Consider the following 22,998-nt stretch of genomic DNA (forward strand, 5'->3'; position numbering starts at 1 on the left):
GTAAAACACCTCCAGTATCATTTATCAGATTAGAGTAAAACACCTCCAGTATCATGTATCAGATTAGAGTAAAACACTTATTGTATCATTTATCAGATTAGAGTAAAACACCTCCAGTATCATTTATCAGATTAGAGTAAAACACCTCCAGTATCATGTATCAGATTAGAGTAAAGCACTTATTGTATCATGTATCAGATTAGAGTAAAACACCTCCAGTATCATGTATCAGATTAGAGTAAAACACTTATTGTATCATGTATCAGATTAGAGTAAAACACCTCCAGTATCATGTATCAGATTAGAGTAAAACACCTCCAGTATCATGTATCAGATTAGAGTAAAACACTTATTGTATCATGTATCAGATTAGAGTAAAACACCTCTAGTATCATTTATCAGATTAGAGTAAAACACCTCCAGTATCATGTATCAGATTATAGTAAAACACCTCCAGTATCATGTATCAGATTAGAGTAAAACACCTCTAGTATCATTTATCAGATTAGAGTAAAACACCTCCAGTATCATGTATCAGATTAGAGTAAAACACTTATTGTATCATGTATCAGATTAGAGTAAAACACCTCCAGTATCATGTATCAGATTAGAGTAAAACACCTCCAGTATCATGTATCAGATTAGAGTAAAACACCTCTAGTATCATTTATCAGATTAGAGTAAAACACCTCCAGTATCATGTATCAGATTAGAGTAAAGCACTTATTGTATCATGTATCAGATTAGAGTAAAACACCTCCAGTATCATGTATCAGATTAGAGTAAAACACCTCTGGTATCATGTATCAGATTAGAGTAAAACACCTCTGGTATCATTTATCAGATTAGAGTAAAACACCTCTAGTATCATGTATCAGATTAGAGTAAAACACCTCCAGTATCATGTATCAGATTAGAGTAACACACCTCCAGTATCATGTATCAGATTAGAGTAAAACACCTCCAGTATCATGTATCAGATTAGAGTAAAACATTTATTGTATCATGTATCAGATTAGAGTAAAACACCTCCAGTATCATTTATCAGATTAGAGTAAAACACCTCCAGTATCATGTATCAGATTAGAGTAAAACACTTATTGTATCATGTATCAGATTAGAGTAAAACACCTCTAGTATCATTTATCAGATTAGAGTAAAACACCTCCAGTATCATGTATCAGATTAGAGTAAAGCACTTATTGTATCATGTATCAGATTAGAGTAAAACACCTCCAGTATCATGTATCAGATTAGAGTAAAGCACTTATTGTATCATGTATCAGATTAGAGTAAAACACCTCTATCATGTATCAGATTAGAGTAAAACACTTATTGTATCATGTATCAGATTAGAGTAAAACACCTCCAGTATCATGTATCAGATTAGAGTAAAACACCTCCGGTATCATGTATCAGATTAGAGTAAAGCACTTATTGTATCATGTATCAGATTAGAGTAAAACACCTCCAGTATCATGTATCAGATTAGAGTAAAACACCTCCAGTATCATGTATCAGATTAGAGTAAAACATTTATTGTATCATGTATCAGATTAGAGTAAAACACCTCCAGTATCATTTATCAGATTAGAGTAAAACACCTCCAGTATCATTTATCAGATTAGAGTAAAACACCTCCAGTATCATGTATCAGATTAGAGTAAAACACTTATTGTATCATGTATCAGATTAGAGTAAAACACCTCTAGTATCATTTATCAGATTAGAGTAAAACACCTCCAGTATCATGTATCAGATTAGAGTAAAGCACTTATTGTATCATGTATCAGATTAGAGTAAAACACCTCCAGTATCATGTATCAGATTAGAGTAAAACACCTCCAGTATCATGTATCAGATTATAGTAAGACACCTCCAGTATCATGTATCAATTTAGAGTAAAACACTTATTGTATCATGTATCAGATTAGAGTAAAACACCTCCAGTATCATGTATCAGATTAGAGTAAAACATCTCCAGTATCATGTATCAGATTAGAGTAAAACACCTCTAGTATCATGTATCAGATTAGAGTAAAACACTTATTGTATCATGTATCAGATTAGAGTAAAACACCTCCAGTATCATGTATCAGATTAGAGTAAAACACCTCTAGTATCATGTATCAGATTAGAGTAAAACACCTCCAGTATCATTTATCAGATTAGAGTAAAACACCTCCAGTATCATGTATCAGATTAGAGTAAAACACCTCCAGTATCATGTATCAGATTAGAGTAAAACATTTATTGTATCATGTATCAGATTAGAGTAAAACACCTCCAGTATCATTTATCAGATTAGAGTAAAACACCTCCAGTATCATGTATCAGATTAGAGTAAAACACCTCTAGTATCATTTATCAGATTAGAGTAAAACACCTCCAGTATCATGTATCAGATTAGAGTAAAACACTTATTGTATCATGTATCAGATTAGAGTAAAACACCTCCAGTATCAGATTAGAGTAAAACACCTCCAGTATCATGTATCAGGTTATAGTAAAACACCTCTATCATGTATCAGATTAGAGTAAAACACTTATTGTATCATGTATCAGATTAGAGTAAAACACCTCCAGTATCATTTATCAGATTAGAGTAAAACACCTCCAGTATCATGTATCAGATTAGAGTAAAACACTTATTGTATCATGTATCAGATTAGAGTAAAACACCTCCAGTATCATGTATCAGATTAGAGTAAAACACCTCCAGTATCATGTATCAGATTAGAGTAAAACACCTCTAGTATCATGTATCAGATTAGAGTAAAACATCTCCAGTATCATGTATCAGATTAGAGTAAAACACCTCTAGTATCATTTATCAGATTAGAGTAAAACACCTCCAGTATCATGTATCAGATTAGAGTAAAACACTTATTGTATCATGTATCAGATTAGAGTAAAACACCTCCAGTATCATGTATCAGATTAGAGTAAAACACCTCCAGTATCATGTATCAGATTAGAGTAAAGCACTTATTGTATCATGTATCAGATTAGAGTAAAACACCTCCAGTATCATTTATCAGATTAGAGTAAAACACCTCCAGTATCATGTATCAGATTAGAGTAAAACACCTCTAGTATCATTTATCAGATTAGAGTAAAACACCTCCAGTATCATGTATCAGATTATAGTAAAACACCTCTTGTATAATTTATTAGATTAGAGTAAAACACCTCTATTATGTATCAGATTAGAGTAAAACACCTCCAGTATCAGATTGGAGTAAAACACCTCCAGTATCATTTATCAGATTAGAGTAAAACACCTCTATCATGTATCAGATTAGAGTAAAACACCTCCAGTATCATTTATCAGATTAGAGTAAAACACCTCTATCATGTATCAGATTAGAGTAAAACATCTCCAGTATCATGTATCAGATTAGAGTAAAACACTTATTGTATCATGTATCAGATTAGAGTAAAACACCTCTTGTATCATGTATCAGATTAGAGTAAAACACTTATTGTATCATGTATCAGATTAGAGTAAAACACCTCCAGTATCATTTATCAGATTAGAGTAAAACACCTCCAGTATCATTTATCAGATTAGAGTAAAACACCTCCAGTATCATGTATCAGATTAGAGTAAAACACTTATTGTATCATGTATCAGATTAGAGTAAAACACCTCTATCATGTATCAGATTAGAGTAAAACACTTATTGTATCATTTATCAGATTAGAGTAAAACACCTCTATCATGTATCAGATTAGAGTAAAACACCTCTAGTATCATGTATCAGATTAGAGTAAAACACCTCCAGTATCATGTATCAGATTAGAGTAAAACACCTCTTGTATCATTTATCAGATTAGAGTAAAACATCTCTAGTATCATGTATCAGATTAGAGTAAAACATCTCCAGTATCATGTATCAGATTAGAGTAAAACACCTCTATCATGTATCAGATTAGAGTAAAACATTTATTTTATCATGTATCAGATTAGAGTAAAACACCTCCAGTATCATGTATCAGATTAGAGTAAAACATCTCCAGTATCATGTATCAGATTAGAGTAAAACACCTCTAGTATCATTTATCAGATTAGAGTAAAACATCTCCAGTATCATGTATCAGATTAGAGTAAAACATCTCCAGTATCATGTATCAGATTAGAGTAAAACACCTCTAGTATCATTTATCAGATTAGAGTAAAACATCTCTAGTATCATGTATCAGATTAGAGTAAAACATCTCCAGTATCATGTATCAGATTAGAGTAAAACATCTCCAGTATCATGTATCAGATTAGAGTAAAACACCTCTAGTATCAGATTAGAGTAAAACACCTCTAGTATCATTTATCAGATTAGAGTAAAACATCTCTAGTATCATGTATCAGATTAGAGTAAAACATCTCCAGTATCATGTATCAGATTAGAGTAAAACACCTCTAGTATCATGTATCAGATTAGAGTAAAACACCTCCAGTATCATGTATCAGATTAGAGTAAAACATTTATTGTATCATGTATCAGATTAGAGTAAAACACCTCCAGTATCATTTATCAGATTAGAGTAAAACACCTCCAGTATCATGTATCAGATTAGAGTAAAACACTTATTGTATCATGTATCAGATTAGAGTAAAACACCTCTAGTATCATTTATCAGATTAGAGTAAAACACCTCCAGTATCATGTATCAGATTAGAGTAAAGCACTTATTGTATCATGTATCAGATTAGAGTAAAACACCTCCAGTATCATGTATCAGATTAGAGTAAAACACTTATTGTATCATGTATCAGATTAGAGTAAAACACCTCCAGTATCATGTATCAGATTAGAGTAAAACACCTCCAGTATCATGTATCAGATTAGAGTAAAACACCTCCAGTATCATGTATCAGATTAGAGTAAAACACCTCTAGTATCATTTATCAGATTAGAGTAAAACATCTCCAGTATCATGTATCAGATTAGAGTAAAACACCTCTTGTATCATTTATCAGATTAGAGTAAAACACCTCTAGTATCATGTATCAGATTAGAGTAAAACACTTATTGTATCATGTATCAGATTAGAGTAAAACACCTCCAGTATCATGTATCAGATTAGAGTAAAACACCTCCAGTATCATGTATCAGATTAGAGTAAAACACCTCCAGTATCATGTATCAGATTAGAGTAAAACACTTATTGTATCATGTATCAGATTAGAGTAAAACACCTCCAGTATCATGTATCAGATTAGAGTAAAACACCTCCAGTATCATGTATCAGATTAGAGTAAAACACCTCCAGTATCATGTATCAGATTAGAGTAAAACACCTCTAGTATCATTTATCAGATTAGAGTAAAACATCTCTAGTATCATTTATCAGATTAGAGTAAAACACCTCCAGTATCATGTATCAGATTAGAGTAAAGCACTTATTGTATCATGTATCAGATTAGAGTAAAACACCTCCAGTATCATTTATCAGATTAGAGTAAAACACCTCCAGTATCATGTATCAGATTATAGTAAAACACCTCTTGTATAATTTATTAGATTAGAGTAAAACACCTCTATCATGTATCAGATTAGAGTAAAACACCTCCAGTATCAGATTAGAGTAAAACACCTCCAGTATCATTTATCAGATTAGAGTAAAACACCTCTATCATGTATCAGATTAGAGTAAAACACCTCCAGTATCATTTATCAGATTAGAGTAAAACACCTCTATCATGTATCAGATTAGAGTAAAACACTTATTGTATCATGTATCAGATTAGAGTAAAACACCTCTATCATGTATCAGATTAGAGTAAAACACCTCTATCATGTATCAGATTAGAGTAAAACACCTCTATCATGTATCAGATTAGAGTAAAACACTTATTGTATCATTTATCAGATTAGAGTAAAACACCTCTATCATGTATCAGATTAGAGTAAAACACTTATTGTATCATGTATCAGATTAGAGTAAAACACCTCCAGTATCATGTATCAGATTAGAGTAAAACACCTCCAGTATCATTTATCAGATTAGAGTAAAACACCTCCAGTATCATTTATCAGATTAGAGTAAAACATCTCCAGTATCATGTATCAGATTAGAGTAAAACACCTCTATCATGTATCAGATTAGAGTAAAACATTTATTTTATCATGTATCAGATTAGAGTAAAACACCTCCAGTATCATGTATCAGATTAGAGTAAAACATCTCCAGTATCATGTATCAGATTAGAGTAAAACACCTCTAGTATCATTTATCAGATTAGAGTAAAACATCTCCAGTATCATGTATCAGATTAGAGTAAAACATCTCCAGTATCATGTATCAGATTAGAGTAAAACACCTCTAGTATCATTTATCAGATTAGAGTAAAACATCTCTAGTATCATGTATCAGATTAGAGTAAAACATCTCCAGTATCATGTATCAGATTAGAGTAAAACATCTCCAGTATCATGTATCAGATTAGAGTAAAACACCTCTAGTATCAGATTAGAGTACAACACCTCTAGTATCATTTATCAGATTAGAGTAAAACATCTCTAGTATCATGTATCAGATTAGAGTAAAACACCTCCAGTATCATGTATCAGATTAGAGTAACACACCTCCAGTATCATGTATCAGATTAGAGTAAAACACCTCCAGTATCATTTATCAGATTAGAGTAAAACACCTCCAGTATCATGTATCAGATTAGAGTAAAACACCTCTAGTATCATTTATCAGATTAGAGTAAAACACCTCCAGTATCATGTATCAGATTAGAGTAAAGCACTTATTGTATCATGTATCAGATTAGAGTAAAACACCTCCAGTATCATGTATCAGATTAGAGTAAAACACTTATTGTATCATGTATCAGATTAGAGTAAAACACCTCCAGTATCATGTATCAGATTAGAGTAAAACACCTCTAGTAACATTTATCAGATTAGAGTAAAACATCTCCAGTATCATGTATCAGATTAGAGTAAAACACCTCTTGTATCATGTATCAGATTAGAGTAAAACACCTCCAGTATCATGTATCAGATTAGAGTAAAACACCTCTAGTATCATTTATCAGATTAGAGTAAAACATTTATTGTATCATGTATCAGATTAGAGTAAAACACCTCCAGTATCATTTATCAGATTAGAGTAAAGCACTTATTGTATCATGTATCAGATTAGAGTAAAACACCTCCAGTATCATTTATCAGATTAGAGTAAAACACCTCCAGTATCATGTATCAGATTAGAGTAAAACACTTATTGTATCATGTATCAGATTAGAGTAAAACACCTCTAGTATCATTTATCAGATTAGAGTAAAACACCTCCAGTATCATGTATCAGATTATAGTAAAACACCTCTTGTATAATTTATTAGATTAGAGTAAAACACCTCTATCATGTATCAGATTAGAGTAAAACACCTCCAGTATCAGATTAGAGTAAAACACCTCCAGTATCATTTATCAGATTAGAGTAAAACACCTCTATCATGTATCAGATTAGAGTAAAACACCTCCAGTATCATTTATCAGATTAGAGTAAAACACCTCTATCATGTATCAGATTAGAGTAAAACACTTATTGTATCATTTATCAGATTAGAGTAAAACACCTCTATCATGTATCAGATTAGAGTAAAACACTTATTGTATCATGTATCAGATTAGAGTAAAACACTTATTGTATCATGTATCAGATTAGAGTAAAACACCTCTAGTATCATTTATCAGATTAGAGTAAAACACCTCCAGTATCATGTATCAGATTATAGTAAAACACCTCTTGTATAATTTATTAGATTAGAGTAAAACACCTCTATCGTGTATCAGATTAGAGTAAAACATTTATTGTATCATGTATCAGATTAGAGTAAAACACCTCCAGTATCAGATTAGAGTAAAACACCTCCAGTATCATGTATCAGGTTATAGTAAAACACCTCTATCATGTATCAGATTAGAGTAAAACACTTATTGTATCATGTATCAGATTAGAGTAAAACACCTCCAGTATCATGTATCAGATTAGAGTAAAACACCTCCAGTATCATTTATCAGATTAGAGTAAAACACCTCCAGTATCATGTATCAGATTATAGTAAAACACCTCTTGTATAATTTATTAGATTAGAGTAAAACACCTCTATCGTGTATCAGATTAGAGTAAAACATTTATTGTATCATGTATCAGATTAGAGTAAAACACCTCCAGTATCAGATTAGAGTAAAACACCTCCAGTATCATTTATCAGATTAGAGTAAAACACCTCTATCATGTATCAGATTAGAGTAAAACACCTCCAGTATCATTTATCAGATTAGAGTAAAACACCTCTATCATGTATCAGATTAGAGTAAAACACTTATTGTATCATGTATCAGATTAGAGTAAAACACTTATTGTATCATGTATCAGATTAGAGTAAAACACCTCTATCATGTATCAGATTAGAGTAAAACACCTCTATCATGTATCAGATTAGAGTAAAACACTTATTGTATCATTTATCAGATTAGAGTAAAACACCTCTATCATGTATCAGATTAGAGTAAAACACTTATTGTATCATGTATCAGATTAGAGTAAAACACCTCTATCATGTATCAGATTAGAGTAAAACATTTATTGTATCATGTATCAGATTAGAGTAAAACACCTCCAGTATCATGTATCAGATTAGAGTAAAACATCTCCAGTATCATGTATCAGATTAGAGTAAAACACCTCCAGTATCATTTATCAGATTAGAGTAAAACATCTCAGTATCATGTATCAGATTAGAGTAAAACACCTCTAGTATCATTTATCAGATTAGAGTAAAACATCTCCAGTATCATGTATCAGATTAGAGTAAAACATCTCCAGTATCATGTATCAGATTAGAGTAAAACACCTCTAGTATCATTTATCAGATTAGAGTAAAACATCTCTAGTATCATGTATCAGATTAGAGTAAAACATCTCCAGTATCATGTATCAGATTAGAGTAAAACATCTCCAGTATCATGTATCAGATTAGAGTAAAACACCTCTAGTATCAGATTAGAGTACAACACCTCTAGTATCATTTATCAGATTAGAGTAAAACATCTCTAGTATCATGTATCAGATTAGAGTAAAACACCTCCAGTATCATGTATCAGATTAGAGTAACACACCTCCAGTATCATGTATCAGATTAGAGTAAAACACCTCTAGTATCATTTATCAGATTAGAGTAAAACACCTCCAGTATCATGTATCAGATTAGAGTAAAACACCTCTAGTATCATTTATCAGATTAGAGTAAAACACCTCCAGTATCATGTATCAGATTAGAGTAAAGCATTTATTGTATCATGTATCAGATTAGAGTAAAACACCTCCAGTATCATGTATCAGATTAGAGTAAAACACCTCTAGTATCATGTATCAGATTAGAGTAAAACATCTCCAGTATCATGTATCAGATTAGAGTAAAACACCTCTAGTATCATTTATCAGATTAGAGTAAAACACCTCCAGTATCATGTATCAGATTAGAGTAAAACACCTCTAGTATCATTTATCAGATTAGAGTAAAACACCTCTAGTATCATTTATCAGATTAGAGTAAAACACCTCCAGTATCATGTATCAGATTAGAGTAAAGCACTTATTGTATCATGTATCAGATTAGAGTAAAACACCTCCAGTATCATTTATCAGATTAGAGTAAAACACCTCCAGTATCATGTATCAGATTAGAGTAAAACACTTATTGTATCATGTATCAGATTAGAGTAAAACACCTCTAGTATCATTTATCAGATTAGAGTAAAACACCTCCAGTATCATGTATCAGATTATAGTAAAACACCTCTTGTATAATTTATTAGATTAGAGTAAAACACCTCTATCATGTATCAGATTAGAGTAAAACACCTCCAGTATCAGATTAGAGTAAAACACCTCCAGTATCATTTATCAGATTAGAGTAAAACACCTCTATCATGTATCAGATTAGAGTAAAACACCTCCAGTATCATTTATCAGATTAGAGTAAAACACCTCTATCATGTATCAGATTAGAGTAAAACACTTATTGTATCATTTATCAGATTAGAGTAAAACACCTCTATCATGTATCAGATTAGAGTAAAACACTTATTGTATCATGTATCAGATTAGAGTAAAACACTTATTGTATCATGTATCAGATTAGAGTAAAACACCTCTAGTATCATGTATCAGATTAGAGTAAAACACCTCCAGTATCATGTATCAGATTATAGTAAAACACCTCTTGTATAATTTATTAGATTAGAGTAAAACACCTCTATCATGTATCAGATTAGAGTAAAACACCTCCAGTATCAGATTAGAGTAAAACACCTCCAGTATCATTTATCAGATTAGAGTAAAACACCTCTATCATGTATCAGATTAGAGTAAAACACCTCCAGTATCATTTATCAGATTAGAGTAAAACACCTCTATCATGTATCAGATTAGAGTAAAACACTTATTGTATCATGTATCAGATTAGAGTAAAACACCTCTATCATGTATCAGATTAGAGTAAAACACCTCTATCATGTATCAGATTAGAGTAAAACACTTATTGTATCATTTATCAGATTAGAGTAAAACACCTCTATCATGTATCAGATTAGAGTAAAACACTTATTGTATCATGTATCAGATTAGAGTAAAACACCTCCAGTATCATGTATCAGATTAGAGTAAAACACCTCCAGTATCATTTATCAGATTAGAGTAAAACACCTCCAGTATCATTTATCAGATTAGAGTAAAACATCTCCAGTATCATGTATCAGATTAGAGTAAAACACCTCTATCATGTATCAGATTAGAGTAAAACATTTATTTTATCATGTATCAGATTAGAGTAAAACACCTCCAGTATCACGTATCAGATTAGAGTAAAACATCTCCAGTATCATGTATCAGATTAGAGTAAAACACCTCTAGTATCATTTATCAGATTAGAGTAAAACATCTCCAGTATCATGTATCAGATTAGAGTAAAACATCTCCAGTATCATGTATCAGATTAGAGTAAAACACCTCTAGTATCATTTATCAGATTAGAGTAAAACATCTCTAGTATCATGTATCAGATTAGAGTAAAACATCTCCAGTATCATGTATCAGATTAGAGTAAAACATCTCCAGTATCATGTATCAGATTAGAGTAAAACACCTCTAGTATCATTTATCAGATTAGAGTAAAACATCTCTAGTATCATGTATCAGATTAGAGTAAAACATCTCCAGTATCATGTATCAGATTAGAGTAAAACATCTCCAGTATCATGTATCAGATTAGAGTAAAACACCTCTAGTATCATTTATCAGATTAGAGTAAAACATCTCTAGTATCATGTATCAGATTAGAGTAAAACATCTCCAGTATCATGTATCAGATTAGAGTAAAACACCTCTAGTATCATGTATCAGATTAGAGTAAAACACTTATTGTATCATGTATCAGATTAGAGTAAAACACCTCCAGTATCATGTATCAGATTAGAGTAAAACACCTCTAGTATCATGTATCAGATTAGAGTAAAACACCTCCAGTATCATGTATCAGATTAGAGTAACACACCTCCAGTATCATGTATCAGATTAGAGTAAAACACCTCCAGTATCATGTATCAGATTAGAGTAAAACACTTATTGTATCATGTATCAGATTAGAGTAAAACACCTCCAGTATCATGTATCAGATTAGAGTAAAACACCTCCAGTATCATGTATCAGATTAGAGTAAAACACCTCCAGTATCATGTATCAGATTAGAGTAAAACACCTCTAGTATCATTTATCAGATTAGAGTAAAACACCTCCAGTATCATGTATCAGATTAGAGTAAAACACTTATTGTATCATGTATCAGATTAGAGTAAAACACCTCCAGTATCATGTATCAGATTAGAGTAAAACACTTATTGTATCATGTATCAGATTAGAGTAAAACACCTCCAGTATCATGTATCAGATTAGAGTAAAACACTTATTGTATCATGTATCAGATTAGAGTAAAACACCTCTAGTATCATTTATCAGATTAGAGTAAAACACCTCCAGTATCATGTATCAGATTAGAGTAAAGCACTTATTGTATCATGTATCAGATTAGAGTAAAACACCTCCAGTATCATGTATCAGATTAGAGTAAAACACTTATTGTATCATGTATCAGATTAGAGTAAAACACCTCCAGTATCATGTATCAGATTAGAGTAAAACACCTCCAGTATCATGTATCAGATTAGAGTAAAACACCTCCAGTATCATGTATCAGATTAGAGTAAAACATTTATTGTATCATGTATCAGATTAGAGTAAAACACCTCCAGTATCATTTATCAGATTAGAGTAAAACACCTCCAGTATCATGTATCAGATTAGAGTAAAACACCTCTAGTATCATTTATCAGATTAGAGTAAAGCACTTATTGTATCATGTATCAGATTAGAGTAAAACACCTCCAGTATCATGTATCAGATTAGAGTAAAACACCTCCAGTATCATGTATCAGATTATAGTAAAACACCTCCAGTATCATGTATCAGATTAGAGTAAAACACTTATTGTATCATGTATCAGATTAGAGTAAAACACCCCCAGTATCATTTATCAGATTAGAGTAAAACACCTCCAGTATCATGTATCAGATTAGAGTAAAACACTTATTGTATCATGTATCAGATTAGAGTAAAACACCTCTAGTATCATTTATCAGATTAGAGTAAAACACCTCCAGTATCATGTATCAGATTAGAGTAAAACACCTCCAGTATCATGTATCAGATTAGAGTAAAACACCTCCAGTATCATGTATCAGATTAGAGTAAAACACTTATTGTATCATGTATCAGATTAGAGTAAAACACCTCCAGTATCATGTATCAGATTAGAGTAAAACACCTCCAGTATCATGTATCAGATTAGAGTAAAACACCTCTAGTATCATTTATCAGATTAGAGTAAAACATCTCCAGTATCATGTATCAGATTAGAGTAAAACACCTCTAGTATCATTTATCAGATTAGAGTAAAACACCTCCAGTATCATGTATCAGATTAGAGTAAAGCACTTATTGTATCATGTATCAGATTAGAGTAAAACACCTCTAGTATCATTTATCAGATTAGAGTAAAACACCTCCAGTATCATGTATCAGATTAGAGTAAAGCACTTATTGTATCATGTATCAGATTAGAGTAAAACACCTCCAGTATCATGTATCAGATTAGAGTAAAACACTTATTATATCATGTATCAGATTAGAGTAAAACACCTCCAGTATCATGTATCAGATTAGAGTAAAACACCTCCGGTATCATGTATCAGATTAGAGTAACACACCTCCAGTATCATGTATCAGATTAGAGTAAAACACCTCCAGTATCATGTATCACATTAGAGTAAAACACTTATTGTATCATGTATCAGATTAGAGTAAAACACCTCCAGTATCATGTATCAGATTAGAGTAAAACACTTATTGTATCATGTATCAGATTAGAGTAAAACACCTCCAGTATCATGTATCAGATTAGAGTAAAACACCTCCAGTATCATGTATCAGATTAGAGTAAAGCACTTATTGTATCATGTATCAGATTAGAGTAAAACACCTCCAGTATCATGTATCAGATTAGAGTAAAACACCTCCAGTATCATGTATCAGATTAGAGTAAAACATTTATTGTATCATGTATCAGATTAGAGTAAAACACCTCCAGTAACATGTATCAGATTAGAGTAAAACACCTCCAGTATCATGTATCAGATTAGAGTAAAACACCTCTAGTATCATTTATCAGATTAGAGTAAAACATCTCCAGTATCATGTATCAGATTAGAGTAAAACACCTCTAGTATCATTTATCAGATTAGAGTAAAACACCTCCAGTATCATGTATCAGATTAGAGTAAAACACTTATTGTATCATGTATCAGATTAGAGTAAAACACCTCTAGTTTCATTTATCAGATTAGAGTAAAACACCTCCAGTATCATGTATCAGATTAGAGTAAAGCACTTATTGTATCATGTATCAGATTAGAGTAAAACACCTCCAGTATCATGTATCAGATTAGAGTAAAACACTTATTGTATCATGTATCAGATTAGAGTAAAACACCTCCAGTATCATGTATCAGATTAGAGTAAAACACCTCCGGTATCATGTATCAGATTAGAGTAACACACCTCCAGTATCATGTATCAGATTAGAGTAAAACACCTCCAGTATCATGTATCAGATTAGAGTAAAACATTTATTGTATCATGTATCAGATTAGAGTAAAACACCTCCAGTATCATTTATCAGATTAGAGTAAAACACCTCCAGTATCATGTATCAGATTAGAGTAAAACACTTATTGTATCATGTATCAGATTAGAGTAAAACACCTCTAGTATCATTTATCAGATTAGAGTAAAACACCTCCAGTATCATGTATCAGATTAGAGTAAAGCACTTATTGTATCATGTATCAGATTAGAGTAAAACACCTCCAGTATCATGTATCAGATTAGAGTAAAACACCTCCAGTATCATGTATCAGATTATAGTAAAACACCTCCAGTATCATGTATCAGATTAGAGTAAAACACTTATTGTATCATGTATCAGATTAGAGTAAAACACCTCCAGTATCATTTATCAGATTAGAGTAAAACACCTCCAGTATCATGTATCAGATTAGAGTAAAACACTTATTGTATCATGTATCAGATTAGAGTAAAACACCTCTAGTATCATTTATCAGATTAGAGTAAAACACCTCCAGTATCATGTATCAGATTATAGTAAAACACCTCTTGTATAATTTATTAGATTAGAGTAAAACACCTCTATCATGTATCAGATTAGAGTAAAACACCTCCAGTATCAGATTAGAGTAAAACACCTCCAGTATCATTTATCAGATTAGAGTAAAACACCTCTATCATGTATCAGATTAGAGTAAAACACCTCCAGTATCATTTATCAGATTAGAGTAAAACACCTCTATCATGTATCAGATTAGAGTAAAACACTTATTGTATCATGTATCAGATTAGAGTAAAACACCTCCAGTATCATGTATCAGATTAGAGTAAAACACCTCCAGTATCATTTATCAGATTAGAGTAAAACACCTCCAGTATCATTTATCAGATTAGAGTAAAACATCTCCAGTATCATGTATCAGATTAGAGTAAAACACCTCTATCATGTATCAGATTAGAGTAAAACATTTATTGTATCATGTATCAGATTAGAGTAAAACACCTCCAGTATCATGTATCAGATTAGAGTAAAACATCTCCAGTATCATGTATCAGATTAGAGTAAAATACCTCTAGTATCATTTATCAGATTAGAGTAAAACATCTCCAGTATCATTTATCAGATTAGAGTAAAACATCTCCAGTATCATGTATCAGATTAGAGTAAAACATCTCCAGTATCATGTATCAGATTAGAGTAAAACACCTCTAGTATCATTTATCAGATTAGAGTAAAACATCTCTAGTATCATGTATCAGATTAGAGTAAAACATCTCCAGTATCATGTATCAGATTAGAGTAAAACATCTCCAGTATCATATATCAGATTAGAGTAAAACACCTCTAGTATCATTTATCAGATTAGAGTAAAACATCTCTAGTATCATGTATCAGATTAGAGTAAAACATCTCCAGTATCATGTATCAGATTAGAGTAAAACACCTCTAGTATCATGTATCACATTAGAGTAAAACACTTATTGTATCATGTATCAGATTAGAGTAAAGCACTTATTGTATCATGTATCAGATTAGAGTAAAACACCTCCAGTATCATTTATCAGATTAGAGTAAAACACCTCCAGTATCATGTATCAGATTAGAGTAAAACACCTCCAGTATCATGTATCACATTAGAGTAAAACACTTATTGTATCATGTATCAGATTAGAGTAAAACACCTCCAGTATCATGTATCAGATTAGAGTAAAACACTTATTGTATCATGTATCAGATTAGAGTAAAACACCTCCAGTATCATGTATCAGATTAGAGTAAAACACCTCCAGTATCATTTATCAGATTAGAGTAAAACACCTCCAGTATCATTTATCAGATTAGAGTAAAACATCTCCAGTATCATGTATCAGATTAGAGTAAAACACCTCTATCATGTATCAGATTAGAGTAAAACATTTATTGTATCATGTATCAGATTAGAGTAAAACACTTATTGTATCATGTATCAGATTAGAGTAAAACACCTCCAGTATCATGTATCAGATTAGAGTAAAACACCTCTATCATGTATCAGATTAGAGTAAAACACTTATTGTATCATGTATCAGATTAGAGTAAAACACCTCCAGTATCATGTATCAGATTAGAGTAAAACACCTCCAGTATCATTTATCAGATTAGAGTAAAACATCTCCAGTATCATGTATCAGATTAGAGTAAAACATCTCCAGTATCATGTATCAGATTAGAGTAAAACACCTCTATCGTGTATCAGATTAGAGTAAAACATTTATTGTATCATGTATCAGATTAGAGTAAAACACCTCCAGTATCATTTATCAGATTAGAGTAAAACACCTCCAGTATCATGTATCAGATTAGAGTAAAACACTTATTGTATCATGTATCAGATTAGAGTAAAACACCTCCAGTATCATGTATCAGATTATAGTAAAACACCTCTATCATGTATCAGATTAGAGTAAAACACCTCTATCATGTATCAGATTAGAGTAAAACATTTATTGTATCATGTATCAGATTAGAGTAAAACACCTCCAGTATCATGTATCAGATTAGAGTAAAACACCTCCAGTATCATTTATCAGATTAGAGTAAAACATCTCCAGTATCATGTATCAGATTAGAGTAAAACACCTCTAGTATCATTTATCAGATTAGAGTAAAACATCTCCAGTATCATGTATCAGATTAGAGTAAAACATCTCCATTATCATGTATCAGATTAGAGTAAAACACCTCTAGTATCATTTATCAGATTAGAGTAAAACATCTCTAGTATCATGTATCAGATTAGAGTAAAACATCTCCAGTATCATGTATCAGATTAGAGTAAAACACCTCTAGTATCATGTATCAGATTAGAGTAAAACACTTATTGTATCATGTATCAGATTAGAGTAAAACACCTCCAGTATCATGTATCAGATTAGAGTAAAACACCTCTAGTATCATGTATCAGATTAGAGTAAAACACCTCCAGTATCATTTCTCAGATTAGAGTAAAACACCTCTATCATGTATCAGATTAGAGTAAAACACCTCCAGTATCATTTATCAGATTAGAGTAAAACACCTCTAGTATCATGTATCAGATTAGAGTAAAACACCTCTAGTATCATGTATCAGATTAGAGTAAAACACCTCTAGTATCATGTATCAGATTAGAGTAAAACACCTCTAGTATCATGTATCAGATTAGAGTAAAACACCTCTAGTATCATGTATCAGATTAGAGTAAAACACCTCTAGTATCATGTATCAGATTAGAGTAAAACACCTCCAGTATCATGTATCAGATTAGAGTAAAACACCTCTAGTATCATGTATCAGATTAGAGTAAAACACTTATTGTATCATGTATCAGATTAGAGTAAAACACCTCTAGTATCATGTATCAGATTAGAGTAAAACACCTCCAGTATCATGTATCAGATTAGAGTAAAACACCTCTAGTATCATTTATCAGATTAGAGTAAAACATCTCCAGTATCATGTATCAGATTAGAGTAAAACACCTCTGGTATCATGTATCAGATTAGAGTAAAACATCTCCAGTATCATGTATCAGATTAGAGTAAAACACCTCCAGTATCATGTATCAGATTAGAGTAAAACACCTCTTGTATCATTTATCAGATTAGAGTAAAACATCTCTAGTATCATGTATCAGATTAGAGTAAAACACTTATTGTATCATGTATCAGATTAGAGTAAAACACCTCCAGTATCATGTATCAGATTAGAGTAACACACCTCCAGTATCATGTATCAGATTAGAGTAAAACACCTCCAGTATCATGTATCAGATTAGAGTAAAACACTTATTGTATCATGTATCAGATTAGAGTAAAACACCTCCAGTATCATGTATCAGATTAGAGTAAAACACCTCCAGTATCATGTATCAGATTAGAGTAAAACACCTCTAGTATCATGTATCAGATTAGAGTAAAACACCTCTAGTATCATGTATCAGATTAGAGTAAAACACCTCCAGTATCATGTATCAGATTAGAGTAAAACACCTCTAGTATCATGTATCAGATTAGAGTAAAACACCTCCAGTATCATGTATCAGATTAGAGTAACACACCTCCAGTATCATGTATCAGATTAGAGTAAAACACCTCCAGTATCATGTATCAGATTAGAGTAAAACACCTCTAGTATCATGTATCAGATTAGAGTAAAACACCTCCAGTATCATGTATCAGATTAGAGTAAAACACCTCCAGTATCATGTATCACATTAGAGTAAAACACTTATTGTATCATGTATCAGATTAGAGTAAAACACCTCTTGTATCATGTATCAGATTAGAGTAAAACACCTCCAGTATCATTTATCAGATTAGAGTAAAACATCTCCAGTATCATGTATCAGATTAGAGTAAAACACCTCTATCATGTATCAGATTAGAGTAAAACATTTATTGTATCATGTATCAGATTAGAGTAAAACACTTATTGTATCATGTATCAGATTAGAGTAAAACACCTCCAGTATCATGTATCAGATTAGAGTAAAACACCTCCAGTATCATTTATCAGATTAGAGTAAAACACCTCCAGTATCATGTATCAGATTAGAGTAAAACACCTCCAGTATCATTTATCAGATTAGAGTAAAACACCTCCAGTATCATTTATCAGATTAGAGTAAAACATCTCCAGTATCATTTATCAGATTAGAGTAAAACACTTATTGTATCATGTATCAGATTAGAGTAAAACACCTCTAGTATCATGTATCAGATTAGAGTAAAACACCTCTATCATGTATCAGATTAGAGTAAAACACCTCTATCATGTATCAGATTAGAGTATCATGTATCAGATTAGAGTAAAACACTTATTGTATCATTTATCAGATTAGAGTAAAACATCTCCAGTATCATGTATCAGATTAGAGTAAAACACCTCAAGTATCATGTATCAGATTAGAGTAAAACACCTCCAGTATCATGTATCAGATTAGAGTAAAACACTTATTGTATCATGTATCAGATTAGAGTAAAACACCTCCAGTATCAGATTAGAGTAAAACACCTCCAGTATCATGTATCAGATTATAGTAAAACACCTCTATCATGTATCAGATTAGAGTAAAACACTTATTGTATCATGTATCAGATTAGAGTAAAACACCTCCAGTATCATGTATCAGATTAGAGTAAAACACCTCCAGTATCATTTATCAGATTAGAGTAAAACACCTCCAGTATCATGTATCAGATTAGAGTAAAACACCTCTATCATGTATCAGATTAGAGTAAAACATTTATTGTATCATGTATCAGATTAGAGTAAAACACTTATTGTATCATGTATCAGATTAGAGTAAAACACCTCCAGTATCATGTATCAGATTAGAGTAAAACACCTCCAGTATCATTTATCAGATTAGAGTAAAACACCTCCAGTATCATGTATCAGATTAGAGTAAAACACCTCCAGTATCATTTATCAGATTAGAGTAAAACACCTCCAGTATCATTTATCAGATTAGAGTAAAACATCTCCAGTATCATGTATCAGATTAGAGTAAAACACTTATTGTATCATGTATCAGATTAGAGTAAAACACCTCTGTTATCATGTATCAGATTAGAGTAAAACACCTCTATCATGTATCAGATTAGAGTAAAACACCTCTATCATGTATCAGATTAGAGTAAAACACCTCTATCATGTATCAGATTAGAGTAAAACACTTATTGTATCATTTATCAGATTAGAGTAAAACATCTCCAGTATCATGTATCAGATTAGAGTAAAACACCTCAAGTATCATGTATCAGATTAGAGTAAAACACCTCCAGTATCATGTATCAGATTAGAGTAAAACACTTATTGTATCATGTATCAGATTAGAGTAAAACACTTATTGTATCATTTATCAGATTAGAGTAAAACATCTCCAGTATCATGTATCAGATTAGAGTAAAACACCTCAAGTATCATGTATCAGATTAGAGTAAAACACCTCCAGTATCATGTATCAGATTAGAGTAAAACATCTCCAGTATCATGTATCAGATTAGAGTAAAACACCTCCAGTATCATGTATCAGATTAGAGTAAAACACCTCCAGTATCATGTATCAGATTAGAGTAAAACACTTATTGTATCATTTATCAGATTAGAGTAAAACATCTCCAGTATCATGTATCAGATTAGAGTAAAACACCTCAAGTATCATGTATCAGATTAGAGTAAAACACCTCCAGTATCATGTATCAGATTAGAGTAAAACATCTCCAGTATCATGTATCAGATTAGAGTAAAACACCTCTAGTATCATGTATCAGATTAGAGTAAAACACCTCCAGTATCATGTATCAGATTAGAGTAAAACACCTCTAGTATCATGTATCAGATTAGAGTAAAACACCTCCAGTATCATGTATCAGATTAGAGTAAAACACTTATCGTATCATGTATCAGATTAGAGTAAAACACCTCTAGTATCATGAATCAGATTAGAGTAAAACACCTCTAGTATCATTTATCAGATTAGAGTAAAACATCTCCAGTATCATGTATCAGATTAGAGTAAAACACTTATTGTATCATGTATCAGATTAGAGTAAAACACCTCTGTTATCATGTATCAGATTAGAGTAAAACACCTCTAGTATCATATATCAGATCCTCATACTGTACTTCCCCTATTAGCACCTTCAATACACCTATAGTAGTAGGTAGGTGTGTGTGTGTGTGTGTGTGTGTGTGTGTGTGTGTGTGTGTGTGTGTGTGTGTGTGTGTGTGTGTGTGTGTGTGTGTGTGTGTGTGTGTGTGTGTGTGTGTGTGTGTGTGTGTGTGTGTGTGGAGGGGGGCGTGAGTCGGTGTGTATGTGCTATAATCTGTGTTTCATGTGTGGGAGAGGCAGGAAAAGGAGGCAGGGAAGGAACGTGGGAGGAAATGCCAGAGAGAACACTCTCAGGGCCATATTCAATCAAATTGGCGACTCGGTTTCAGGATAAGAGTGGTGTTTTAAAGGGATGGGGCTGATTGTGCTGCCAATCATGCCCTTGTTTGGCCTAAGAGCTTCAGCTGGGTTCAATCACGGGCTGGGAAGGTGCTGGAATGTGTCTGGCAGGGTGCAGAGAGGTTTTTGGCCATTGCAGCACACAGTGAAGTATATGGAGAGAAAAAAGAATGATGAAAAAACAAATGGAGAGAGACTGGCAGACAAATTAAAGTTACTCTGTACATTTCCATTGTTTGGCTTTAAATACTTTCTCTCCACTTAATTTATTTTACGTAAACGTTTATTTCTCAGATAATTCAGATTCAGAAGAAAAGGACATTGTGACAATGTACACTGAACAAAAATCTAAACGCCACATGTAAAGTGCTGGTCCCATGTTTCATGAGCCTGAAATAAAAGATCCCGGAAATGTTCCATACGTACAAAAATGATCATTACACAGGTGCACCTTGTGCTGGGGGACAATAAACGGCCACTCTAAAGTGCGTCACACAACACAAAGCCACAGATGTCTCTTGCTTTGAGGCAGCGTGCAATTGGCATGCTGACTGCAGGAATGTCCACCAGAGCTGTTGCCATAGAATTCAATGTTAATTTCTCTATCATAAATTGCCTCCAATTTCATTTTATTTTATTTATAAAAAAAATGTTTACCTATTTTTCTCCCCAATTCAGTGGTATCCAATTGGTAGTTACAGTCTTGTCTCATTGCTACAGCTACTGTACGGACTCGCGAGAGGCGAAGGTCGAGAGCCGTGCGTCCTCGGAAACACAACCCAACCAAGCTGTACTGCTTCTTGACACAATGCCCCCTTAACCCGGAAGCCAGCTGCACCAATATGTAGGAGGAAACACCGTACACCTGGCGACCATGTTAGCGTGCACTGTGCCCGGCCCGCCACAGGAGTGTGCGATGGGACAAGGACATCCCTACCAGCCAAACCCCAATGATGCTGGGCCAATTGTGCGCCGCCCCATGGGTCCCCCGGTCGCGGTCGGCTGCGACAGAACCTGGACTCAAACCCAGAATCTCTAGTGGCACAACTAGCACAGCGATGCAGTGCCTTAGACCACTGTGCCACTCGGGAGACCCCCTCCAATGTCATTTTAGAGAATTTGGCAGTACGTCCAACCGGTGAGCGGTTTGCTGATGTTAACATTGTGAACAGATTGCCCCATGGTGGCGGTGGGGTTATGGTATAGGCAGGAATAAGCTATGGACAACAAACACAATTGCATCTTATCGATGGCAATTTGAATGCACAAAAATACCATGATGAGATCCTGAGGCCCATTATGAGGGTACATGTTACCATGTGGCGTTTATTTTTGTTTAGTGTACATTGTCACGATGTCTTTTTCTTCTGAAACTGAATTATCTGAGAAATAATTTATTTTAGGTAAACGTTTAAGATTAGGCCCTAATGCATTTATTTCCTCATATGAACATTAACCCAGTAAAATCTTTGAAATTATTGTATGTTGCGTTTATATTTTTGTTCAGTGTATATACATACTGTAAGTGAACGTCTCAAGGTCACCCCTGAAGGTGTCTGTAGGATCAGATATCTTCACCACCAGCAGTAAGCGTGCCCAGACATTGTCTCAATGCAGCTGTGAGAGCTGTGAGGACCTGAGTGAGGACAGGGTGTGGCGCAGGGGCCGAACCTCATCGCCTCGGTGACAGCTGGCCACACGCGCTCAGCAGCCGGCTCATCTCCCAGCCTTGCGGGGGACTCCCAGCATCCTCTCACTTCCT

At 32.9% G+C, this 22,998-nt stretch overlaps 1 protein-coding gene across 1 annotated transcript in view; it reads left to right on the forward strand.

The window, feature by feature from the left end:
• Positions 1-22,998, forward strand: part of LOC118374262 (copine-9-like) — a 110,962-nt gene that overhangs the window by 76,042 nt on the left and 11,922 nt on the right. The window lies entirely within an intron of this gene.

Source organism: Oncorhynchus keta, chromosome 28 (assembly GCF_023373465.1).
Source record: "Oncorhynchus keta strain PuntledgeMale-10-30-2019 chromosome 28, Oket_V2, whole genome shotgun sequence".
In the NCBI taxonomy this organism is placed as follows: Eukaryota; Metazoa; Chordata; class Actinopteri; order Salmoniformes; family Salmonidae; genus Oncorhynchus; species Oncorhynchus keta.